Genomic DNA, 27,640 nt, shown 5'->3' with positions numbered 1-27,640 from the left:
TCATATTTTCTGCTTTTCCTGATTGATATAATAGTTAAATAAACATCTTTAGAATAAATACTCATAAAACAAGGTATTTTAAGCGTCATCCAGAGCGTATTTCTTTCTTTTCTGAACAAAACGTTCAATTGAGAAACCAGAAGGACACTAAAGAGCCAAGGCCGTTTCCATAAGTAAAAATAATGCATGCTCAATTATCTATATCAACTTCAACTAATGTTTCCCTTGGCTTAACATACGACCTTCAAACCCGATTAAGTTTCATGAGTATTGGTCCAGTGGCTGTAATCCTGCTGACAAAGAAAACAGATTACTGCCTAGGTGGAGGTAATAAGAGGCACATTAATACGTGTATGCACAGACTTTGAAAACAGAGAAAGCAGGATGTGAGATCGACCAATCAGCTTGCTCCACATGAAGCTCCACACTGAACTTCTTATTGTATTTTGGAGGTTTCCTCTGCAAGCTTCTCTGTATAGGATTACGATGAAGGCATTTCGATGTATCTCCACAGAAAGATAATAGCTTGGAGTCTAAACTTTTCTCAGCAGGGTTTTAGGAATATTTGGATCTGACTATTTCGTTTCTATATAACAACCACTGCATGGTTTGTATTATTTTGTAAGGTTTATACAAGGGATGTCTCGTTTTCATGCATCTCTGCAGAAAGATAATAGTCTGAAGATCTCTCAGTTTGTTTTTTGGGGATAACTTAAACTAAATAATTTCCACATGACATATAACTCATTAGAACCAAGACTTCTTGCAACTTGTGAGCCACACTTTAATGCAGCTGATTCAACACAAGTCCTTGTTATAATCTCCACGCTGGTCGCAGATTAGCGGCAATTTAAAGGTGCTTTCTGTACCCTTATATAATGCTTTTTGCTTAAAGTGGACCTATCGTGCTATATTTGAATAATATAGTGTAGGACCATACCTATATAAGGCATATTTATACTTTTTATTTTTCAAAATACCAAACAGATCATGCATTTTAGCCATTCCTCATTTCGCTCAATTTAACACTGTCTTTGCATCATGGGCTGATTCTGTGAGAACAGCACCATCTACAGGCCTGGCATATGTACTACAGCGTATCCAGCGCTTTCCAACGGCAATGTCCGTGGCTGTCTCCTCCTGATTGGTGGAGTTGGCCCAATAGCCGTAGCGCCACTTCTGTGACCTCATAGAAGTGTTCAAATCTGGATCAGTCTGGATCAGATCCGTTGCAGCCCCTTTTTAAGAGATGTGGGTATGGAGGAAAATAGAGAGGGTTGTGTTCTCTGACACTTGGTGAGTTCCCTGGAACACCGGGGACACATATTCATGTATACAAGACGTACACAAGTGCATTTTGCATGATAGGTCCCCTTTAAATTTAATGCAAACGTTATGGTGACTGACACAGTTAGGGAAATGTTGAGCTCTTCTGTGTTAGGTGCTGGTATAACTGTCAGAAATGCAGACGCTATACGCTGACTGATACTGCTGAGCCGTGGACAGCGTCAGAACACATTTACAGTAAGAGTGTACGTGCGTGACGACGCCTGATGGCTGTGGTACGATGTATCCTGCGGCTGAACACTCCTGCCACTTCGTCTGCACGCCTGCTGCATATATTATCTTTGCATATTATTTGTGTCCAAGTGACCGCATGTGGAAATGCAGTTGGAAAGGTGCCCATGAATAAGAACACGCATAGGAGTGAATTCCTGCAAGAAACACGATGAAGGTAAAAGTCTTTCAGAGTCACGCTGACCTGCTCCTCACAAACACGAAGAGAAAAGCAAAGGACTGAAGAGGAAGCGGTGAGAAAGTTGTTTAGGGTCACACGAAGTAGATTACTGAAGAGGGGCTGGTTACTACGAGAGGAATAGAGGAACAAAGGATGAAGGAGATGCAGTAGAGGATGGAGAGTAAGAGGTTGAATGAGATGAAATTAAGGCAGAGGCTTGGAGAGAGCAGGTTCGAGGGAAAGGAGAGAGCGGTGTTAAAGAGGTTAGGAGAGAACAAAAGCAGCGGTGAGTGAGGAGGAGAAAGGGAGGATTAATAGGATGAGTTTAGATGGAAGGAATCAAAAGAGCGAGGCGTTTAGAGGCACTTCAGAGAGATGAGGTTGAAAAGTGCGGCTCTGCTAAGAAGTCTAAAAAGGCATTCAGCTAAAAATAAGGCCCTATTAAAATATATTAAATCCAGCTCAAACTTAAAAACGCTAAGACATATTGACAATTAAACTTTCTGAGTAATTTACAGAAAGCCTCTTGCATTCATTTCCTAGGAACCATCACAGATAACCAACAACACTCCTATTTGTTTGCACGGGCGTGATTCACAGAGCAGATGTCTGCAAGCGAACGACATATGGGGAGGTGCAAATTAAATTAAAATTCGCTATTCAACCATGATTTTGTATACAATGCACGGTGTTATCTGTGCAGGCAGTGTTTCAGATTATTGATATTGATCCAAAAGGCATTTAAAAGCTCTCAAAGAGTCTTAAAGGTGTCTTATCATGCACATTACACTTTGTGATGTCTTTTATACATCAATATGTGTCCCCGGTGTGTCAGGGAACTCACAAAGTGTCAGAAAATAAAACCCTCGCTCTTTTCCTCCGTACCCACATCTTTAAAAACAGAACTGATCCAGCAGAGAATCATCCTTTCTCTAACAGGGCTGGAATAGAGGGATATGAAGGATATCTAAAATGTTTTAAATATATTTGTATATATCAGAGACCCATAATATATCCCTGAAAATAGCAGACTTTCATCGGACTTTCCTTTAGCGGCAGGAACACTGGGATGTCCGTGCATAACATGCCATAACACTGCAATTCCTCACAGTGTGCTGTGTGCATGTCATGTGTCAGGGGAGGGTCCCTCAGAGGTAATTGAATCAGGGCTTTAAACACCAGGGGAACAGACCCGGGGCGAGGGGGGGAGGCACAGCTGGAAAAGCAACAGCCAAACCTTTCAAAGTAAAATCAAGGGAAAGGAAACACTGGGGAGTGACTGCGGTGTCCAGAGAGCTGACTGCACACGGCCCTGCAGGTGTTATATTCAAAATACCCCATGAGTTCTGAATCTTTTCAGCCCACCGCCGCCCAATATGTCTCTGGTTTGGTTTCATGTAAACTGCAATCATAACTGTAATCGTCCATCACGGTGTGAAATGATGACAGAACGGGGGAAATGGTTTCAAACGGCCCAGACAAGCAACTGAGATAATCCACAATAAATAACTCTAACAACCGCACTGTTTGTACTGACTGGAAAATGTGGCTGTGGAAGAAGCCGAGTTTAAAGTGTTGTGTTTGTTTTTTATAACAGGGCTATCAAGCAAACTACCGCTATTGTAAAGAGGAAATTGGCCGTAAAAAAGTTCCTTCTGCTACCTCATGCCTCAAAGGGGGGAGGAAATCTGGAAGTGGAGGTTCATGCGGGAGCGGTGTGCAAATAAAAATAAACAACAGTGTAAACGAGCCCGCCTAATGGGGATACAAAGTTGGTGTTAGTCGCCCGTACAGCTGGGCCAGACTGTTAATGTCTGCACTTTTTCTATTAGACGGGACCCCCTGGCTGCCTCGCACAATTATGTTATTCTTCTGGGGCCGGGAGTGTGGGTGTCTGCTTTGTGAGACTGTGTCTGGAGGCGATAAAACAGCACATAAATAATGACTTAATGATCGCCTCCGCCCTTTCCTGTAATGATGACAATGGAGTTTTCCGAGCGCGGTGATCCACATGTGGCCTCCAGGTGCTCTCAACCCCACCTCTGATGCTTTTAACCTCCCAACTCGCCATGCACGTCCACGTTTTACTTTGCACATCCATCTTTAGAAAGTATTCTTTCCCGTGTGTGCATTCATCTTGTTGCAAATGTAGAAATATGCAATCCAATAAGTCTGAAAGCTTTCTGCTCTCAAGGGAGTGACACAGCTGGATGATCCGCATTACTCAACCCGTCAAGCTGCGTTCTTGAGTGTGTGTGGAAGTGTGTGTATGAAACAGAAGCAGAACAAGGGAATATAGGAAAGAAACTGGACTTTTTGACACAATGGCGCAGAAATGAGAGGTTCGGCTAAATTATAGTCGAGCCGCTCAGGAACAAATAACTATAATTGTTTCTCTCGTGGGTTCTGCTGGACTGCTATACAAAAGCAGACTATCCTGTGACTGCTGCATACTCTGCAATTAACATCCGCTCCCCCTTCAGGGTAATCACACTCTGCGGATAAATATGATGATATCGTTTGTGCCTTTTAAATCATCTTGCCGTCACTTAACAGGCTTTCCCAGGTACTGAGAGGCAGCAGTTCACCTCAGGAGTTCAGGGAGAAATCTGGATGTCATCAACTCATACTGCACAAGAGAAAAAGATCACTAAGAAGCACTAAAGAGTGAGAAACTAAGATGAAGCGGAGTGACTGTAATCTGCCAATTCTTGTAATTGCCTCCACTAGAAGTGATGAACACTGGACATCACACAAATGGGTGCAATTACAATAAAAACCCTATAACACTTTAGTAAATCTGGCTTTTGCAATGTGTTTTAGTGTTTCATCTGATTTACAACCAAACTGTGTTTTAAAAGCACCGAAACACTCGGTCAATAGTCGTATCACGCCAGTGTTTGACTAGCTGGAGTTTGCAGTGGTTTGCAGTGGTGGTGGCGAAGCCCATAGGGACTGGAAGGTCACCAGTTCAAGTCCCAGCAAGACCAAGTGCTACCGAGGTGTCCCTGAGCAAGGCACCGTTCCCTACACTGCTCCCCGGGCGCCGTACATAATGGCACCCCACTGCTCCTAACACTAGGATGGGTAAAATGCAGAGAAACCATTTCGTTACATAGTACCTGTACTACGTAATGACAATAAGTTGAATCTTAACTCTTAACTAATCTTAACTGCACGTTTTTCTTTAATGGGATTTTGTAGTGCCGGCATATAAACACATCTACAAACTGCAGTTGTGGACAAAGACTGTAGCCTGCTAACATGACTTGTTAATGTTAACGTATGAGTGTAATCTTCCACCGTATGAACAGTTTGTATACAGATATGTGTGGTCCAGCTTCAAATGCATTTCTGCCTTTTCATCTTTATAACCACAGTTGTGATTTTTTCAGGAGAACAAAGCAAGAAAGCCCTGTTTACAAAAATTCCTATGTACGCCTTTACCGAGAAGAAACACATTTGCCATGATAAATTGTTTGTTATTATATATGGGGCCCGGCGGGGGGTAGAGGGGGAGACAGCGTGGGAGTTAAGCTCCACTGAGGACAATGACGGGTGTCAGAGAGACCTGCCATCGCCTGTGGGACTGAAACTGTTCCAGGAAACCGAGACCGCTGGTGTTTGTGCCCGTTAACAGACAACACCGGCCGTAAAGCGGAACATTTACTGTCCTCCAGTCCCAGATACATCCCTGCACTCTGACCTTCACATACGTATCAGACGAAGGGAGGGGGACGATTATATCCCTCTGGGGACGACTCAAGTGTTGTATTAATATTATGGTACTCAGCGCAGTGAAGAAATGAGTCGAGCTGAAATAGGGTTGTGGTAAAAAAGGGAAAAACATCTCCATTTTCTTTCAAATTGATCCAGAAATATTTGCAGATCAGCAGTTTTTTTCAGCTCTAAACAAAATAATCTATCTTTCCACGCACAATTACCGCCTGAGCATCAGCTACTTGACGGTCTCTAGCATCAGTTTCCTCCTCTCAGTGTGAGATACAACTCCCCTTTGTGTGCTTTTCCAAAGTCAATAAAAAGACGACGACCCTGCCCTTAACTGCTGCAGAGAAAGGAGTACTTCTACCCACAGAGCCTTTGGGGAACAGCGCGGAGCACAAAATAGATCAGGATGCTGCGGGGCCTTGCTTCAGAGGGGCAGAGGTCTATTTTTAATGACAACAAGAGCGCTGCAACAAAGTGTTGTGGTAGGGCAAGTCCAGAGGAGATTTATGCTCTGTGTAGGAGTTCCTCCCTCGCTGAGCTCTGCAACAGCTTGAATCCAAAACAACAGAAACGTTTCCAGCAATAACATATATTTCATACTGATTTGTCTGAGCGCATCTCGGCGTATCTTCATTAAGGAAAATCAGACAGTTCAAGTCTCTAGTCCCTTCTTTCTTTGCACACCTACATGTGTTTCTCCCTGAAAGCACAGCAAGAAGGAACAGGTCATGTGTGGCGAGCTTAAGGTCAACAAATGGGGTCAGTCACATCCCTGAGAAAGTGAAACTGGATCCTTTCCTCCCGTTGACCCCCGGAGGCCCGACACATGCACCTGAGAGCTCCTCTTATTTGAGATGTTTTAGTTACTGTTTTCGCTCTGCTTTGCTTATTATTGGGGGTTCGTGTATTGATATCATCTTTCTGTGAACTCATTTTGAATGTTATCAGGACATTAAATGGATGTCATCAAGGTGCATATGCAACTTCTTTAAAAGGTTGGAGTGACCTCAGGTTTTGGTGTCAAACTATCTGGTTATAAGTGGGAAAATATCCCATCAGGGTTATGGGGTTATTACGTAACCTGGCGTAAATGAGATACTGTATGTGACTTTGCTTACGTAAACTATGTCTGTTTAAATAAGTCAATGTTGACTTTTGGTTTCACAGTCTCCTGGGGAAAATAAGGTTCTTAGTTTGTTTGATTCTCCCAGGACGTCTTTATTGCTCTGTATACAATGTCACACATAACTACTAAGTGCCTAGATAATTAAAGCACTTTAAACATACTATTTAGTGTAGCAGTCCCTCTGACCACTGATTATGACATTTGAATTGGCTCATGTCATTTGAAGTTGGTGCTATTTCTATCTCTCCACCTCTATCTCTGTCTTTATTACACAATGCTGTACCTTTAAAGTTCATCTCTCCTGTTCAGGCAACACACTGCAAAGGGTGTGTGTACACTGGGTTGTGTTTTTTCAGAGCCTTCTCTTAGACAGAGGAGGGGAAAACACAAACCACATCCCAGAGAATCTTAAAACAATCCTCTTCAGTCCCACCAGGGCAGGAGAGGAAGCACAACTCTTGAACGTAACTCACTTGTTTTGAGGGAGAAAGACATACTCTGATGTTTCATGAACAGCACGATACGAGCAGCACTGTATATGGAAAGAAAGACAGGCAGGCAGCACCTCCAGAGTAACTCCAGTATCACTGAGGCTTACTACCTGCCTGGCTAGACTTTAACAGACTTAATGACCCATAACAAAATATCCCTTGAAACTCACATTGTGTTCAACAGTATTAAACTCCAAATGACCATTTCCTCTCGAGTAATGAGCTGAGAAGAGTCAGCTTAGCGTTCTGTAAGAGTGTAATCTACAAAATAAGGGTTTGACCGCTGGCAGAGAGCCAGACAGGTTTCTAACTGAGGGCTCATTCTTCCTGAATGTTAGGAGACGTTATTCAGCAGTGAATAACAAGCGGCGTGTTATTCACTGCTGGTGGTTTGGATCAGACCACACATCCGCACCTTCAGAACTGAGGCAGCATTGTGTCTATGAGCAGGGGTAGACTACACACACATACACACACACACACACACACACACACACACACACACACACACACACACACACACACACACACACACACACACACACACACACACACACACACACACACACACACACACACACACACACACACACACACACACACACACACACACACACACACACACACACACACACCATCACCACCAGTAAAGTTCACGACTCACGGGTCTCCTGTCTGGAGTGTGTGCAGTGTTTCTGGGAAACAATACAGCAGGTGTGTGTGAAGGAGAAACCACGCAACTGTGTTTTCTAACTTTTATTTCAAGGGCGCAGGTTTGGTTCAAGTCAAAGGTCTCCCAATTAATTAATATGAAAATTGCTGCATTTTTAATGTGGCACCTACCAAAAATAACATTTGGATACCTTGTTAGAGAATTTAACTTGAAAAATATGCTATAAGGGGAAGTGTAGAGCAGAGATCCAGACACCTCCTGCAACAAGGAAGAGGCAAAAGAAGCTCTTACATCCTTTACTTAACGAAAAGTACAAATACAGCATAGCAAAACAGAAAATCCTAAATATACTATGCACGATGCATGCATAGTGGATAATATCCTGTACGTCTCTAAATGATAAATCTGAGAGGTGATGAGATCATATATTTTTAGAAAAAAGGAAAGTGACACAAAGGTATCTATCTAATACCTAAGCACTTTGAATTGCCTTGTGTTGAAAGGTGCTATATAAATAAACTTAACTTGCCTTGCCTTGCCTTGCCTTGCCTTGCCTTGCCTAGCCTTGCCTAGCCTTGCCTTGCCTTGCCTTGCCTTGCCTAGCCTAGCCTAGCCTAGCCTAGCCTTGCCTTGCCTTGCCTAATAAAGACGTTTTGAGGAAAAAGGCCTCAAACTGCAAACAACCCTAAACTTTTTGTCAAGAGGCAAAAAGATCGTGAACCACAAAGCTCATTATATGTTTTTTAATGCACCTGAGTGTGTGTAGTGACAAGCTGTCAACTAAGTTCAGCAGAATAAAAATAATGTAAGAATGATAAATTAGTATTGATGGAAAAAACTGAAATGAAAGTCATTTTCCAGCCATGATTGCAGCCTGAGAGGCGAAACCCGGGGCAAAGAAAGCTCCACATATTGCTTTGACTGCAAGGCAGGAATTGAAAGCAAATCAGGAGAGTGTATTGACATTAGTGCTAACAACATTTGACTTTTAGAGTGCTGACAGTGTGCTGGAGAGAGATTTTAGTGTCAAAATAAAAAATGGGGGAGACATGCCCCCTTAGTGTACCTCCATTTTGCCTCACTGTCAGTTCCCCCTTCTCTTTCTGCCTCTTTCCCGTCCTGCGTCTGTTTGTCCCTCTCTAAGGATGGCTCTGACACATGGATCCAGCAGACAGATGCATCTTGGGATCGACTAGACAGCCGCCTCTCCAGAGAAACTCGTCGGTGTATTCCTAACAATTTCCCTGGAACACGCTCTGCCTGTCTGCTCTTCAATCCTCATATCGACCCTTCTATCTCTACATAATTCCTCTTTCTTTCCCCTCTTTTCATTCATAAAGCAGCGCAGGTCCTCTTTGTGTCACAAAGTTATTATCTACTCACCTCTATGTCCCCTTTATATCTCTCCTCTAATCTCTCTTCCACTCCCGTTTTTCTTGCTTGGCCAAAACTACAAATAGTTATATTTTCAGATGTTATCGCAGACTTTCATATAAGGTCGGGTAAAAGGAAAAATACTGCGTTCAGGAAGCGCCCTCTTGCATCTTGAATATTTATTTTTCGAGGATATTGCTCTGATTAGCCCTTCGTAATGATTTCAAAGTAGAGATAAATGTTTTCATTTGCAGAAGATTAAAGGATGTTCTGCATGTATATCCTCTCATTGATCAAATTACAGCTTCTGTGGCTGCGGCGCGCTTCAGATGGAGCTCTGATAAACACATCACATCAAAAGAACTTCTTATCGTATAAAGATTCGCTCTGTAAAGATAAGACGCTGCGATGTGTGTCCCAGGAGGAAAACTCAAGCCAAGGAGAGACAACATTACCTCCTGCAGATATGAAAACTTACGGCAAGTACAACATCTCACAACTTGTAAACAAACAGGAAGCAAATAGGACGCAGGCTGCTGGTAAAACCTAGCGACGAGTGTCAAAGTCTCGCAGTCCAGTTCTGCTCTAAGAGGAACAGGCATCTCCTCTAAAGGAGAAATATATGAGCTGAGTGCCACTGTCAAATGATCCTCTCATTCATGCTTCACAGTCATTCATCTTGCAGGGAAACACAGCTGGGTGACGGCCCAGAGAGGGGAAGGAAAGTGTGTTTCTCTGTTTGTTTGGTGACAAGTCATGAGTCATTTCTCCCTTCAAACGGCCCTGTGGCGCTCATTCAGTCAATAAACAAAAACCAGCCGAGCCTCTTCACTCCTTCTTCCCTAAACATCTCTCTTTTCATCTGGTGTCCCCACCGACTCATTACACCTCGTCTCCTCCTCCCCTACAACAACTCCAAACTTAAATAAGTTCACAATAATCGTTTCTCCCTTTGTCACAGAAGCCTGGATCCATCTCTGTTTAACCTTTTCAAACCTCCTCTTGGCTTGATCCCCAGAGAGGAAGAGGCTTTGGGGATTATTTAATCGTGACCCACATAGAGTCTTCTTCCTGTGCGGCTGGTGAAAAAGAGAGATTCCTCTGCTCTGTGAGTGGGGTTTGAGGTTGCAGCGGAGAGATGGACAGCGCTAATGTAGTGTAACAACGCAGGCGAGTGAAGGCTGCTTTAATTCCCTTTGACGTGCGGACATGAAACTGGATGTTTTACTCAAACCACAGACATCCACTTTTGGATCCAAGCAGCAGAAATAATGGTGCATCCAGGATCGCATAACGCCGCCTGTGCTACAACGTGAACTCAAATGATTTCCTACACCTGCCCCTGTGCTGTTTCTGCTGCTTAGCATGCAGTGTGAAATTATAACAGCCTCCCCTGTGTGCTTTACAAGAATCTGTCCCATCAGAGAACGGCTGTGTTTCCACTTTTTATCACTTCATTTCCACCTCTTCGCACAAATATGTCCTCATTTTGTTTGCGTGTGTCCTGTTTTCACTTTAACAGCCTGGTTTCCAGCTGTGCAGCATTATAGGATAATATTCCTCGCAGAAAATAAAACGCAGAGCTAACCTTGACAGAGAGATATTTATCCGAGCTGCGGACTTGTGTGCGGATAAACAGCTAATGCTATGTTGAGTTGCATTGCGCACCCCACTTAATAGCTTCCTCGCAAACTCTATGGCAACCGCCGCGACCCTTTGACTTTTCGAGTGCCCTGGATGATAAACTTTCATTATGCCAATATTATCTGTTTTCTGTGACCGACAGGGCACTCAAACCCCTGCAGGAAACCTCGGAGTATCCATAGCAACTGAATAACTGGTGGAAAAAGCAAAGAGTTGTTTACGAACACCCTGGAAACTTTCTCTGTTACACAAGGGTCAAAAATGTATCTGAAAAGCCGCGAAATAAGCACGAAATCACACAAAGGATGAATTTGCGTCCCGTCACATTTGGGATGATTCTCAGGAGAAATGAGAAGAGGCTGCAGAACAAAGAGGGATGAGATAATGGTAAAGTGGTTGTGATGTATAAATAGCCTGTGGTGTTGACAGGACAAAGCACAGCGGGGAAGAACAGCAAACCTCTTCAGCTATTGTTTGCGTCTCCAAGTTTACTCACAGCCATACAGCCAGTAAATCATCCACTGAGGAGAATCTGTGCAAACCAATAAACTTTGTGAGGCAGTGTGTGCTCGGAGAGAGGTGGGAAAAGTACTCAGATCTTGTACTTGAGTAAAAGTAGAAGTAGGCCTACCAGAGTCTAGGAATACTCTGTTTCAGTAAAAGTCCTGCATTCAAAATGTTCCTCAAGTCAAAGTAGAAAAGTATTAGCATCAAAATATAGTGAAAGTAGCGACAGTAAAAGTAGTCATTGTGCAGATTGGTCCATTTCAGAATAATATATATGATATGTTTTATAATGATTGATCATGAAAGTGTTCTCAAAGCTGGTAAAGGTGCAGCTAGTTTGAATGACTTTGTATACTGCAGGGTAGCTTGTGGATTTACTCCAGGTGGAACTAAAGTCTGATTTAACACTTGATTAGATTTCACATTATTCATCCACATCTGTAAAGTAACTAAAGGTATTAAATGTAGTGGAGTAAAGTACACCATGTACCTCTGAACTGTAGTGGAGTAGAAGTAAAAAAAGCTAAAAAAGGATACTTAAGGAAATCAAAGTAAAGTAGTCTCTAAAAATTGTACAACTTAGTTACTTTACACTTCTCAATGTAACCATTCAACCTGATCCTTTGTGCACGGACACACTCTCCCGCAGCTCCACCTTGCTGCTGTCGGATAAATCAGTAACCAAAGGGGCCTCAAAGAGCACAGGGTGACGGCTGTTTGCTCTACACGTGCATGATAATGCCTTTCACTTTCCCTCTCACAGCGCCCGACCCCCCGAGGAGACGCACAATCATAAAGGTCGACCACAATGGGCTTGTCATTCAATCGGTCGCCTTGGCAACACAGACATCCCGCTGAGACCACCGGGGTCATTTTCATCAGGGACCCCGACCCCCCAACCCCCTCCGGCTGGGACTAATTGCCGTGTTTGTGCTGGTGTGCTGTGTCAAATTCCCCACACAGTGCAAATATCAATCACGCTAATCATGTGCTTTTCACTATACACTGGAATGTGAGGCTGGTATCGTTTTACTGCTGCTCCCCCGCATCTGCTGCTCATCACTGATATGACTTTATGGGGCGAGAGCAACAGTGATAACGTCGTTTAGAATTTATGTGCACTATATTTATCCACCTGCCAATTATTTTGTCAATTAGCGCAGTAATTGTGGTCATTAGGACAGTTTCCCCAAAGCCCAAGGTGACACTTTTAAATCTCTCGGGGCATGCAAGAGACCGTCCAAAACCCCAAGAAGTTTAATTTACTTTAACAAAATATCAAGGAAACTAATATTCACATCTGAGATCCAGTTAGTTGTTTTCAGCCTTTCAGACTTAAAGTAGTTGCCAGTGCATTTTTTCAATGAAAGAACATAATCTACTAAATCTACAAATGTCTAAGAGGCATGGCAATGTCTTCAAATGACCTACCAGCCGCAGAACTATGTTTACAAAGATTTAAACAGAGACAAGCATTAAGTCTCACATCGATAAGCTCCAACGAGACAATGTTTGGAGTTTATTTAGCTTAAAAAACAACCTAAACTAAAACAGTTGCAGAAACGGATTAATTGACCAATCGTTGCAACTGTCGTTTTATCTCTATATTGTTTCCCAGCTGCAACTTTTGGCAAAAGGCATCTCGCCAAATGATTCCTTGATTGAGCATTTCCTCACTCCCTCGCTTTTGTCTGTTGTATTTCTTTATTTTATTTAATCTGTTTTTCCTGTCTTTTCCGGGGGGATTTCAGCATCCGACGTCTAATAAAAGCCTGCAGTCCAGAGTAATTCTACCATCTGGAAGAGGGTCCCTTTTCTTCCATTGCTCGGCACAGTGCGACAGGTCAGACGAGCCTCATCATCCTCGTGGGTCTGACTGAGGCCAGAAGATCAGAGGAAGCTCACTGTGCAGCTTTCAAGCCCCGGAAAAAACAAGCACGACCAAACAACCAATGACTCTCGATGAAAGGGACAAGCTTGTTATGCTATCTGGACACAACATCCCTGCTTACATGTTCCCTAAATAGGTGTTTGCCTCCGGCTTAAAAGAAAACAAATGCCGAATAAGTGACTAAGTGGTTAATCACCAATCAGCCAATCAGCACGATCGAGGATGGAGATTAGCATTCTGGGCCGGAGAGAGCCAGAGCCGCAGGGTAACTGAGGGGAACATGAACCAAATATATTATCTCTGCACCTACAGCACAAACACAGCTTCACCATCGGCTGTGACTAATCTTCTTCACACACAAAGTGACGCTCTGACGATTCGACTTTTATAAAAGAGAAAGGCCCGGGTTCAGTTGGAATGTAAGAAAAGTTCAAATGCTCTTATGCCACTTCGGAAATCACTTTTTTTTTTAAATAGTTCTACAAAAAACTTCAAGGACTCAGCTCTGCCTCCATTGTGTGGAGAGGCTGAGGTTGGAGGTGTTTCAGTTGAAGGGCTGAAACTCAACAAAGAGATTTGCAGAATAAAAGATCCAGTCTCTTTCATTAAATGGGAAAAAATGTATGAAATGCTAGTGTTAAACTCTACACAATCTGCACGTCTCAGAAAAGGGCACACAACAGCATCTCCTTCAAAACAGTGACAGCAAGAACAAGAATCATCAGACTCAGCCAAAGGTCAAAGCAAAAGCACTGCTGTGATTCAAAAATCTCAACATAATTTCCCAATTTTATTTTGGGCTCTCAGGTTTCTTTTCATAAGCATAAGCAGTCATATTTTCCATGCCAACTCATGTATTTGCTGCAGTAAATGCATGAGACGTATGCTAAATAGACTATTGATTAAAACACCAGACCCCTATCCGTTTTCAAAAGATATTAAAAAATAATTTGTAGTCTAGAAATAAATGCTGATGGGGATGTGGAGATGGCTGCACTCTGCCAGCACCACCAAGTGGTCGGACATTGCAAAACAACATGCAAAACTTCCAAAACTGATCATTGATATTCTGAGATTTTCCATTTGTGCAATAGTGTATGGATCCTGTGAGACTCAACAACATATTTCAACTTTTCCTAACTTGTGGTTTCACTGTTAGATAGAGAGAATATATTGACAAGCTGTAAGACTCATGGGTTTATTTCCAGGAGAGCACCTCGGCTTTGGAAATGGATGCAGAAGCCCGAGTTCAATCTGAATATTATTCACAATCCATAATAAAATCCGCTCAGTCTTACCAAGTTAGATGCCCAACTCCCGGTCATCTATAGGGAACGAAGCTGCGCGTGTTGTCCCGCTGAGAGCTGGGAAAGAAAAGATGAATATGATATATCCTCCGTGTCTATCCAGATATCTGTTAAACTCCTTCTCTCCTCTGCACAGATCCCTCTGCTCCCTCCGGACTCCTCGGTGCTATTTCTGATTCCCCAGAGCAGCGCTGTGTCCCGGTGGCTCCGCGGCGCACGGGTTGTAACCGGACACCGCACTGTCGCGCTGCGCCACAGACAATGTGCCTCCGCTCTTTAGGGGAGGGGGGAGAAGCCGACACGGGTGCCAAAGAAGCGACAGCGCAGAACAGAACTGTCCTTCACCTGAAACAGGGAGAGCTTGTGCGCTAAAAGGGAGAGAAAGCCAGTGGATGTGTCCTCGCTTCTCTCTCTCACAGCTGCGCAGATACCGCGCACGGTGCAGACGGAGCAGTGCGCGTCGCGTCCTCTCCACAGAAACGTGGCACAGCTGCCCTGCAGGTGGAGCCCAGGAATACACTGACCACCAGTCAGAGCCACAGTTTGAAACTATTTACGCGTCTGTACCTTAATATGATGCCCAAATCCACAATGACACCAAGGAAGTGGATCTCAGATTTGCTCTGGCTTCATGTCTGCCAAATCATTGGTTTCATGGTCATCGGTGGAAGAAGTACTCAAATATATTACTTAAGTAAAATTATAATACTACATTATTAAATTCCTCTGTTACAAATAGAAATCATGCACGTGGAGCTCAGGAATAAACTACTGTGAGATCTGGTCAGTTTTAAAAAATGTGTTTACCTAAATATAATGGCCAATATCCAACTGACACCAAGAAGAAAGTAGATCTCAGATTTGCCCTGGTTTCATATCCTGCATTCATAATATCCTTCAATAAAATCCCACAAAAATCAAGTACCAAGGTCCATTTCAGAATACTACAATTCATTACCAGATTATAATTACTGATGCATTCATTTTACTTTACAGCTAGTAAGAGAGGAGCTACTGTAAAGACTTTTATAATTGCTGGATTTATGTATATATATATATTTGTATATATAATATCTTGTCAAATTCAACTTGTATATTTTCTATTTTCTTTTCTTGTTTATTTCTTGTTTTGTTTTATTGTAAAATGCCTTGTCTTTTATGCTGCTGCAACAAAAACAATTTCCTAAATTGGGATCAATGAAGTCCCATCTTATCTTATCTTAGTTTAATCGACAGTAATATATTATATTTTATAAGTTTATTATGTGCAAAGCAACTGAGGCTGTTGAGCAGACATATCAAGTTGCAGCAAATAGAAATACTATCAAAATGTAACTTGAGTAGATGTACTTCATTCTATTTGCATTAGTGCTGTGATCTTTTGCTAATTATGAATCATCTAGAGAAGCAGCTCCATATATGTCTAGAAAAAACTCCCCCAAATCTGCAGGTCTACAACGCTCACTTCTTAAATCAAGGCTGAAACTTTTGTTTGTCGCTGCCTTTAAAAAAATAAGTTTTAATCTTCAAGCTTTTTATTGAGATTTTTTATTATATCCTTTTGAAATGTCTGTTTTTATGCTTTCAACGTTTTCTGTTGTTTAGAAGAGTTACCCCCTGTGGTTTCTCTTTTCCAGGGAGGTCAGAGATCAACCCCAGCCTAAGAAAAGCACCCACCCCTCGGGCATTTGAATGTTAAACAGCAAGTAAAACTCATGTAGGACAAACAGTAAAACTCTTGACATTTAAAAACCCCTTTTCAATCTTCTAAAGTGTTATTTTAAGGACAGTTCGGCAGCAGAGAATATCCTATATTGTGGATAAAGGCTATTGCTATGCAGGGCCCAAAACACTTCTTTATCAGAGATAAGAGCAGAGAGGGTGATTCTCCCAGAACAGCAAATTGCTCCTTTTAGAAAGTAAATATGTCATGTCAGATATGAATAGTGTGAGCAGAGGGGAGATGCAGAGCGACAGCAGCGTGTTGTTGTGCCATTGTGTTTTTTAAATGTGACATCCCCCCCCCCGTTCAATTACCTATTTATCCTCTGGTGAATGAAGAGTGGTACACAGCTTTAAGACTCTGACAGCAAGTGTGTGTCTCTCTCGTTGACTGACAGCAACAGCCTGTTAATACGCCTCTTCATTCAGCGGGAACGTGCTCCTGTACACCCTCATCTATATTCAAATCAGGTCATTTTCATAAAAATGTATCTACCCACAAAGCTGAGATTTACATTTCAAGTGGCCTCCCCGCAACTCTGGGAAACGCGTGGGTAACCTTTCTTTTCTTCGGCTGTGCAGAGGGAGCCTTCTTAATATATCACAACAGATTGGATGACGGTGCGGCGCTCCGAGGGCTCCGACAGCGCTTGATAAAACAATAAACTGGGTTACCTAATGTTAGTTAGAACATCATCAAACCGCTGAGAGTGAGGTGACCTCCACAACTTTTCCCTTTCTACTAGAACAAGTGCAGACTCTGTTCTGATGTACAATACATGTTTTATAGAGAGGCACTACTCCTTTCAACATCTCCACTTCAGTCGGACTTTCCTTCACCAAACTTTACATTTTCATTCCAGTCTATCATCTGAAGGTTTTTACAAAGGTTCATTTATCGTTCATAGCCTGATTTATTCTACATTTTATTACTAAAACATTGATTTTTTTTCCCCATGGCTGTTGGCAGTTTGCTTTTTAAAGTCATACAACAGAGAGAAATCCAACATTCCCTTTGTAAAATGATTTGACTCTAAGATGTCAATACAATAAAACAAGGATTTTGAATGTGGCTTCATCCAATGTTCACATCTCTATTCTGGAAATGAGCACCGAAAACAATCCCTTAATTGAAGTAGTCAACGGAGGATGGTGATGTGTATTTTCAAAATAGATATGACAGATACGATAAAGTAAAAACGCTACCCTATTCATCTGTAGTGTAAAATAACACACTGACAAAAACAAATCAAGCGGACACTGTCTCTGCTGGTGTGTGTGTGTGTGTGTGTGTGTGTGTGTGTGTGTGTGTGTGTGTGTGTGTGTGTGTGCGTGTGTGTGTGTGTGTGTGTGTGTGTGTGTGTGTGTGTGTGTGTGTGTGTGTGTGTGTGTGTGTGTGTGTGTGCGTGTGCATGTGTGTGTGTGTGTGTCCACCATTGTTGCTCAACATTCCTGTTTTGATGTCAAGCAAACGAACCATTTCACCTGGTCAAATAAGATCTCAATAGCGTGTGTGTGTGTGTGTGTGTGTGTGTGTGTGTGTGTGTGTGTGTGTGTGTGTGTGTGTGTGTGTGTGTGCGCACGTGTGCACGCGTGTGTGTGTGTGTGTGTGTGTGTGTGTGTGTGTGTGTGTGTGTGTGTGTGTGTGTGTGTGTGTGTGTGTGTGTGTGTGTGTGTGTGTTTCATCTCTCAGTCCTTTGAAGACATGGGATTTTATATCTTTTGTAGTCGACTAAATGCGGTGACCAAAGTAAAGTCAAAGTGAAAGAAAACTGAAGGACAACTTTTATCTGTAGTCCAAAGGAAGAAAAGCCATAATAGAGGGGACAAAAACATTCATTTGAGAATAGTTCCTGACATGTCTGTAATGCCTATTCATGTAACATTACATTTCAATTAGCTAACATATTTATCCAAAGTGACTTAAAGCAAAAAAGCTGAAGATGAAGCAAGCTGATTGGCAGATGCTGGAAGTATTGCTTTCAAATGTCCTGGATGTAGGAAGAGCCTGATTCCTGAATTCAAGTAGCAACTGGTAACTAGTGAAGGGATGCAATGTGGATACAGTGATGCAGGAGAAGGAGATGTCAACAGCAGGGCAAGCCCTCGCTCTGGGAGCCGAGCCTCTCTCAAACAGCCCATCGCTGATTTATATTCTCTCCAGTACTCGAGCAACAGGTCAACTAACACCTCTCAAACACAGGCAGCCAGGCAGCAAAACACACACGCTCCCTGACACCTGAACGCAACATGTTCACATGCGGGGGCTGAGATACAGGCACCTTTCTGACGTTTTCACATCTGCATGATTGTGCTAGAGAGGTGAGAGTACAGGTGAGTGAGAGAGGAATACAAAAGGAGCGAGGGGGACATGGAGGTCGAGGATGAAAAGATAACGAGGGTGAGAGAGTGAGAGCCGGCCAGCTGTGAGGACTGCAGTCATCCCTCACTCTGAGCTCCTACCTGCAGACTCAATGATCCGTCCCTCGTGTGATTTCTCAGGCTTACTCAGCCTTCCTGGCCCTGCAGCAGCGGGCCTTGTGGAGCCAGAACTCCACAAAGTCTCTTCTTATTGCCTCGCTCGGCAGAAGGAAGGATTGGGCGATGATGCCGTTACTGTCACAGAGTCAGAGGAAGTATGTCTGCAGCGGCTCAGGAGGTGACAGGCTCAGCCAGATTATTAGGCGGTCCAAGTGTCTGATGTATTGATTCTTTGACACTTCACTTTTTTTTTTTAGGCCTGCTACCGGCATGGCCCTGGGGCTCGGTTTAATGGTCGGTCCTCTACTTTGGTCCAGAATGAATATCTCAATAAATATTGGTTTGAATTTGGTACAGATATTCATGGAGCCCAGAGGGTGAATCCCAATTATACCCTGATCTTTCCAGGGAAATATCGCAACCATTACTGGCTAGAGTTTAGTTCAGATATTCACCAAACTATAAAGCAAGGAATCTCTGTTCGACTGTATGTGGGTTTTGCATTTGCATATCTCAGAAAAGGTTTATCTGATCTACTTCTCACTTTGTGGGTGTATTGCAGGGAGTCAAGAGGAGAGCTGGGTCGAATTTAGGGCACTTTGGACACTCAATACGTTCAGTAAACTTTGATAAACCAGCGGTCATCGATGTGTGACGCAGCGCAGGCGTAAATCGAGACTGTCGTCCTTTACAGGCAGATTGAATGCGGTTCACTTTTGATGCTAGGCCGGTTAACTAACAGTGCAACTCAAACTATGAACGTTTTGCCATACATCGGTTATTTCAAAGCAAGTGGCTAATTTGACCATTCAAAAACTAATGCATCTGCTAAGTGTATTTCACCAATGTTTCTGATGTTTCCTACCTTGAGGCAGATTGCAGTCTGAGGAGCCAGGAGAGAGCATTGTTGGAGGGTACATTTGTTTGGATGTTCTTGAGAAAGTAGCAAGCAACAAAACCATGGTCCAAGCAATCGGCCAGTTCTGAACAAGAATATTTCCAACGGGCACAGCAGTACTGGTTCCCAGAAACTGGTTCCCTTCATTTATCACATATCGCCTCCAGCAAGAGGGACATTTGAGTTTTTTAGTGAAATAGGGAGGGAGGCGTGTGGTGCAGTGGGTTGTGTGTCGGTGTCCGGATCAGGGGGTCACAGGTTCAAACCCCACTGCAGTCCGCATGTCGTTGTGTCCCTGGGCAAGACACTTCACCCCAAATTGCTCCTGTGGGGATTCTCCACAGTATTGAGTATGTTAGTTGCTTTGGATACAAGCGTCTAACAAGTAACATGTAATGTAAACATATCTCACAAGCTATTGGATGGATTGCTGTGACATTTGGAAAACACATTCTTGCCCCTGTCAGCACTGATGATAACAACTTTTAACAATCACTACATTAGTTGTTGTGTATTATACTGGGAGAAAATATGACCAAATACCAGCAAAACAAATATTAAACATCAATGCATCTCGTGTTAGCATGCCTTAGCATTCAGTTTAAAGTAAAGCCTCAGAGCCGCTAGCTAGAAGACTTACCTGAGTTTATCTTGCACCCCCTGTCCTCACTTATAACATCATTAAGTAAGTTTACTCCTACTTACTTCAACTTATTCTCATGGGTCACGGTTCACATAAGTCCACTAAAACGCGATGTAAGGGTGTGATTGAGTGTTTTCGGGGCCCGGTCCGTCCAGAGTGAATGGATGGACTGCATGAGATAATAAAATGCAGCAGCAGGGTCCATGGCGGTCATCTTTCTCGCTTTCTGCCCAGATTCTGGCTGGCTGTATTTGTCTTTGTCCTCCCCTCTACGGCCCATGATGGATAGCAAAAAGAATATGGCTGATGGTGAGAGTTTTTATCTTCTACTCTTTTTTTAGTGTCTTCCTTTTTTTGTGTCCGGATCACCATTAGCGAAGTGGCAATGTTAAGGGCTGGAGAGATGAACTCTGTGAAATTCAATCATGGGAATTGAAGGTTTGGAGGCGTGAGGTCTTGGCCCCATGGGCAGTTTGGAGATTGCTTCAGATTAATTAATGTCAAAAAGGAGTGGAGGGTGAGGCTGTAGAGGACAATTATGTATGTGACTGCCGGGCAACACTCACAGCAACGAGAGCGCCGATTCTCCTCTGCGTTAAGAAGATATTTTATTCCCAGTCGGTAATTTCGAGAAGCCAAAAGCAATTTAAGGGAAGATACAGTAGGCAAAAGCTAGCCATGGCTAAATGGATAGAAAAATAAAGCCACTTATGCAAGTACTCAAGGCGTGTATAATCCATAGAAGCCGCAGTGGGGAACACTTCGAGCATCTCCTGTGCATTGTAATCTCCACAAGGCAGACCCTCAGTTAAAAGGGGAATAACCACTCAATTAAATAACTCACATTTCATTTATAAAGCTTGACTTTGTCCAGTGAAAACACATGAGCTATTTTTTACAAAGGATCGTGCATCGCTATGGCAATGCTACGAGCTAAAAATATAACTTTATCTGCATCTTTCTGCAGCCACTTCATAGTCAGAGGAGGTTTCACTTCTCAGATTAAGAAGACAAATAAACTGCTTCTCATGGACGCAGGGGACACGGAGGGATTGTTCACCAGAAACTGTCTCAGGGAGCGGGAATAAATCCTCCAATTTCTAACTCAGCAGAAGCAATTTGTTTCTTTCAACACCATCTTATGTTTCAGGGTGACTCCGCTGGCCTCTCGCCACACAGAGCTGTCTTTTCTCTCAACGCACAAGAGTGTCCTCGATAACAGAGAGCCTTACACACAGATACATTAAATGAGCATGAAACTCTCTGTGCATGTGTCTTCCTCGCCCTCACGTGCAGACATAAAACAGAGAGGGTGCATTTGCGTGATGCACTCTGAGCAGGTGTGCACAGGAAATCTAGATTGGTCTTCACACTACGCTGCGTTTCTATCTCCAGAGTTCCAGAAACCCTGATTTATGTGTGGAGACGGAAGCAAAACATTACAAAAATCTGAGGGGCTTTCGCAGTTAGGTAGGTACACAGACTGAATATATTGAACCGCTTTGGAAGGAATGTTTAACTTACATTGAAATATGTGTTCTCTTGGTGAATGCAGCACCTCACTGGTTTTGTATATTACACAGCGGATTTTAATATCTCCCAACATAACTTTCATACAGCGCCCCATTAAGAGGAAGCACAAATGATCACCTAGGCCGACAACAGCAACTACAACTTGGACTAACGGATAATAATCATTCTCATTACCGGGATATTATCATTTCTTATTATTCTCAGTAATGCATCCTGTTTTTATATAATGAGCCTACAATATGGCACAGGAACTCATTAGAAAGAAGGCACCAGTAGAAATACAGACATCCATCATCTCCGCAGGGGCTAACTGCAAGAACATAATAAGCTGCCCATTCCTTTCCAACTTTGTTGACAAGCAAGGAGGTGCCTGGGTAATTGTTTTTGCCTCACTTTGGACAACTTAGTTAATTTCAATTACTGGCAGCTCTCCAGTTTCAGGTTATAAGTCAATACTGGACCAGGCTGTGCAGGAAGAGAGTCAGAAATGTATTTCATGAAGGAAAGCAGAAGTGTATGTTGCGAGGATTTACCTGGGAGTATATTTAGAGACTCTCCTCTCTGAAGTTGTCTTAAGACCTGCTGTGCCTACTGATACGAGAGGCTGAGTCTCGCTGTCTGCACACGGTGCGACAGGAACCGTCAAAATGGCTTTATAAGATGGGAGCACCTGCTTGTTTCCGGTAAATTTCAGGCCATTCGGCAAAAAAAGGGAAGTAACTCTCTTTGCTTTGAACAAGCCTTTATCCCCCCCCCCCCATCACCACCCAGGACTCACTTTCACCTTTTCCCATCTTTGAGGGATGCCTTTGGACAAGATGAAAGCAAATGTGTGAACACTTCAGTCAGGGGACGCTACACAAACTATATAGAGATGCCTCATGTGAAGTAAAGTGCCTCTAAAAGCAAGAATTCAAAGGAGAGACAGTTTGTAATGGCTTACCGGCATCGGCCAGACTGCATGCTTTCGCACTAAATTGAAAAAGCATCATCAAAAGCCAGAAGATTTTTAAGGCAACACACTCTGTTGAGCAGAGAGATGTGACTGTGCTACAAAGTACACTGCTGAATAATGAGGACACGTAATTAAAGAGTCCTCTCCTGCTGATGTTCAGGTGTATATCAGTATCTAGTGTCTCTACTTTAAGAGTCCTCTCCTGCTGATGTTCAGGTGTATATCAGTATGTAGTGTCTCTACTTTAAAGAGTCCTCTCCTGCTGATGTTCAGGTGTATATCAGTATGTAGAGTCTCTACTTTAAAGAGTTCTCTCCTGCTGATGTTCAGGTGTATATCAGTATCTAGTGTCTCTACTTTAAAGAGTCCTCTCCTGCTGATGTTCAGGTGTATATCAGTATCTAGTGTCTCTACTTTAAAGAGTTCTCTCCTGCTGATGTTCAGGTGTATATCAGTATGTAGAGTCTCTACTTTAAAGAGTCCTCTCCTGCTGATGTTCAGGTGTATATCAGTATCTAGTGTATCTACTTTAAAGAGTCCTCTCCTGCTGATGTTCAGGTGTATATCAGTATGTAGTGTCTCTACTTTAAAGAGTTCTCTCCTGCTGATGTTCAGGTGTATATCAGTATCTAGTGTCTCTACTTTAAAGAGTCCTCTCCTGCTGATGTTCAGGTGTATATCAGTATGTAGAGTCTCTACTTTAAAGAGTCCTCTCCTGCTGATGTCCAGGTGTATATCAGTATGTAGTGTCTCTACTTTAAAGAGTCCTCTTCTGCTGATGTTCAGGTGTATATCAGTATGTAGAGTCTCTACTTTAAAGAGTTCTCTCCTGCTGATGTTCAGGTGTATATCAGTATCTAGTGTCTCTACTTTAAAGAGTCCTCTCCTGCTGATGTTCAGGTGTATATCAGTATCTAGTGTCTCTACTTTAAAGAGTCCTCTCCTGCTGATGTTCAGGTGTATATCAGTATCTAGTGTCTCTACTTTAAAGAGTCCTCTCCTGCTGATGTTCAGGTGTATATCAGTATGTAGTGTCTCAACTGTGACATGTCTCCATGATTCAATATTCAAAAGCTCTTTATTTTGCTCATACTGCCTGTCTGAAACCAAAGCCAAGTCTGCTCTCATTGGTTAGCTGGCCAGCTCTGTTGTGATTGGTCAACCCGGTTACAGATGTCCCGCCCCTTAGCCTATCACGTACAATGTGTTGGAGCTCTAGCATCTGTAACACAAAGATTCCACTCCATGTTGAGCTATTTCAAGTAAAATTATCCTGATTTCTGTTGAGATCTTGGCCTATTAAGACTTCCTGAATAATTCAAACATAACTTACAATATCTGCAGTGTAAATATGAAATGTAATTAATCAGAGAAGAGACATTTTGATTGATTTAAAATTAGTTTTAGCCCCTGGAGCGAGTTACGTGCATCAATCAGAAAACATGTTGGATGATATTTGCAGTACGCTTTTATGTTGCAATATTCAATATAAGATCATTAGCAGTTTTTCCCCCAGTTTATACAGCAATTAGTCGTAATCTGCTTCCTCAGCATGCATCACTAACACAGTGTGTCCCATATGTGAGACATTTTGTAAACCAATGAACACTGCTCTGCTCTTTGTGAGTGTCGGAGGCATGCATCGCTCCGGGCTTTTTAAAGGTTTCATATTGCTCGGTGAATCTTACAGGAGATATATTACAAGCTGTTTGCAACAGATTTAAAGAATTAAATATTTATCTCCTCCTAATCCATTATTAATTCAGCGTTCATCGGATGTCTGGGATAGTCATTCATTCTCAGACCTTCTTACGAGACAGGATGTGCTCTATTGCCCTCTGTGGTGACAACAAAGCTGGCGTTATCTGAGCAAGTCGACATTTTAAGCAGCCAAATACTAATTATTTCTTAATTGTGTACGAAAGCTCTCCCTCAGGAAGAGCACTGATTTCCCAAGTGTGACCGTTAGGTTGGAATAGGCAACTAAAGGAATAAAAAAGTGTGACTTCAACGAGCCAAGTGAGACACAAGTGCTAACATAATAACTTCATGTAAGGATGGATTAGAGAGCAACCAGGGATCCAAAGGGTCTTAGCCTTCAACTACAACATGTCACTCAAAAAGACAACAAGGAAAAGACCGACCACAAATACATTTAAAATGACTATACAGAGTCCAGACGACTAAAACACGCTGCAAAATAGCTGCAATTAGGCTCAAAACGACTAAGAAAATGGGAAAAGCAATTAAAAAACATCACAAAATAAAATCAAAAGCAACAATAATAAAAGGTTCAAACAACCATAAAGTGTAAATGTCCATGTCTGTGCCCAGGGGCCAATTGTCGCATAATGCACGGCTGCATGGAGCCCTCATTAGTTAATTGGTTAATTGCTCAGAATCTAAACAAACCGATGACCCCCTGCTGTGGCCTTTGGGATTGTGTCAACATTTCCCCCGCGCCGTCCCGTTCATCCCCTCGTCCTGCAGAGCGTGAAGCGTGACATTGGATTTACAGTGTAATGGAATAAAGGGCATTGTTTCGCTTCTGTGAGAGAGGAGGAAAGAGGAGATAAACCTCGACCTGCCTGGCTGGAAAGTTTATCAAAAGAAGTGCGAATACAGGACGGAAGAGGAATGTGTTCTGGTTCCAAATACTTCCGCAGAAACAGAACATGTTTTTGGTTTCCTTTTATGTTTTGCTCTCCGCTCTTATGGGCGTGATTAGGGCTGCTCAATTAATCGTATTTTAATCGCGATCACGACCATGGCTTGCAACAATTGCAACGAAAACAACGTAGGCCTATTCGAAACAACGTAATCGAAATAAAACGATTATTATTATATATATATACATGTTTTTTTTGTTTTTTTTCAGTTGAATTATACTTAAAGTTCAGGGTAATTAAAAACATACTATTCACTTTTTTTTTTCTCCACTAAATGGATGTTTTCTAAGTCAATGAATAATCGCATTTAATATTCGCAATTACAATTATCGACCCAAATAGTCGAGCTTATGATTTTTGCCCTAATCGAGCAGCCCTAGGCGTGATTGAAGGAGATTAGCAGAGAGGTTATCATGAAGAGATCAAAGGCGGAGCTGTGACAGGTGTGCTGTTTCCCTCCATAGAAACAGACATGATGAAATTCATACTCGTGCAAAATGAAGATTACTCAGCATTCTGTGCATGCCGCCACAATGTGAAACTTAATCAGGAGGAATAATATTATCTGCCGTCTTTCAAAAAGTCCATCTCTCTCTTTGACTCCCAGCCTTTCATTTCTATTCATCGACTTTTATCGGGGAGAGAAGAGAGACATTATCAGTTAATTAACTCGTATCTGATTTTCTCTTATAACACTTTTTCAGTGTCACGCCGAAGCATAAGTCACAATGTCGCCATCCATTAGCAGGACTTTATTTTCATTTCTATATGCAGGAGGTGAGAGATAGCAGAGCGTCTATTTGTTGGGTTGAAGCTCAGAGACTGAAGGTCACACAGATGTAATGAGTCTGAATCCTAATGACTTCTTTTGGAAACTGGCAGCCTGTCAATGTATGCTCTTGACTTTTCCTTTGCTCTTTATCAATGTGATAATGCAGAAGTTAATCGCTATCTTGTTACAATGCAAGCCTCTTGGGTGGGAGCTGCAGGGGTCTGAAGTCTGGACATAATATAATAACAACAATAGAAATTAGCATTTAAATGTATTTTTCATGGACTGGCCTTTGGTCCACACTGATGCAAATGAGACATAGATGAATTACTGTTTCTTTCCTGGTTCTTTGTGAAGTAAAGAAACACCGAACAATACCTGTAAAACTGACCTGGTGACAGTCTAATGAGGGAATCGAAAGAACAGATGTTTTCACACAGAACACTCAGTCTTAAAGGACGAGGGTCAACAGTGTTTCTGCAGCTTTATTCCAAATGACCAAACGTGTTTCTGGGATGTGAAATCAGTTAGTTTTAGACCTCCAGAGACAGAGGACAGAGCAGAGAAAGGACACCACTAACAAGTGTATCTGTAATTGGAGATAAAACCCAAAAGCCTCATTAAAGAAACATTATTAAATGACAAGTAGTTCAACAGAAGTTTAAGTTGAGAATAGATCAAACCACTAATGAAATTGTACTTCAGAATTAGTTTGAGTAGCAAGGAAATTCATTATTTTCTAGAGCACAAACACAGTGTGGTAATAAGTATTAAAGGTCGCATGTCATGCTTTTCTGGTTATCACCCGTTCCCTTGTGTTATGAAGCTTTTTCTGCATGTAAACGGTCTGCAGAGTCACAAACCCTCAAAGTACACCCTGTAGGGAGTAAAACTCTAACACAGAGAAGACCTGTCTGTGCTGCCCCAGAACGCCTCGTTGGACATTTCTCTTTTTCTTCCTGGGTACAGTGACGTGCCCATGTCCAGATGGACCAATCCGTGGAGCTCCTCACACACACACACTCTCTCAGCGGCGAAACTGTGACACACTGGGGGCGTCCATGATGCTCAGGCTGAGTTTCCCGATGTCTCGCAGACCCCACGCAGCAACCAGGAAACCACACCAGTAACCCAGCGCACACATACCTCATTCACACCAACGCAACTCCGGTTCAAGCTCCGTAGAGCTTTTCAGGTTCAGAACCGGTTCTTCGGTTTAGCTCCGGCTCTTTTCAAACCGCCCAGAGTCCGACTGGTGCTGCGTCATTGCGTCATCGTTTGCGTCATGATGTAACCGTTTGCGTGCCTGCTTCATAAAGCCAAACCGCGCAGAAACCCCTCACAGCTGACACAGACAACAACAACAATGGCCGATTGTGCTCCAGCTTCCTCTGTACCTCTGCGGTAGACCAGATTCCCAGTAGGTAGCTGGTCTCTTCAGTGGACCACTGCTGCTTGTTAAGTTTCTCCATCGTTGTGTACAAACT

At 42.7% G+C, this 27,640-nt stretch overlaps 1 protein-coding gene across 2 annotated transcripts in view; it reads right to left on the bottom strand.

The window, feature by feature from the left end:
• The window catches only part of sema5a (sema domain, seven thrombospondin repeats (type 1 and type 1-like), transmembrane domain (TM) and short cytoplasmic domain, (semaphorin) 5A), a 169,902-nt gene extending 155,018 nt beyond the window's left edge, over window positions 1-14,884 (bottom strand). Inside the window, exon 1 of one of the 2 annotated variants that reach the window (XR_013804388.1) lies at window positions 14,472-14,884. The gene's annotated coding sequence lies outside the window, so the exon portion shown is untranslated. The remainder of the gene's footprint in view (window positions 1-14,471) is intronic. The other variant, XM_079661723.1, reaches the window with a different exon arrangement.
• Between the last annotated feature and the right edge of the window lie 12,756 nt (window positions 14,885-27,640).

The sequence above is a fragment of the Notothenia rossii genome, assembly GCF_949606895.1.
Source record: "Notothenia rossii genome assembly, chromosome: 12".
NCBI lineage: Eukaryota > Metazoa > Chordata > Actinopteri > Perciformes > Nototheniidae > Notothenia > Notothenia rossii.
Note: the sequence above shows the minus strand (reverse complement) of the source record. Positions and strands in the feature narration are given on the sequence as shown.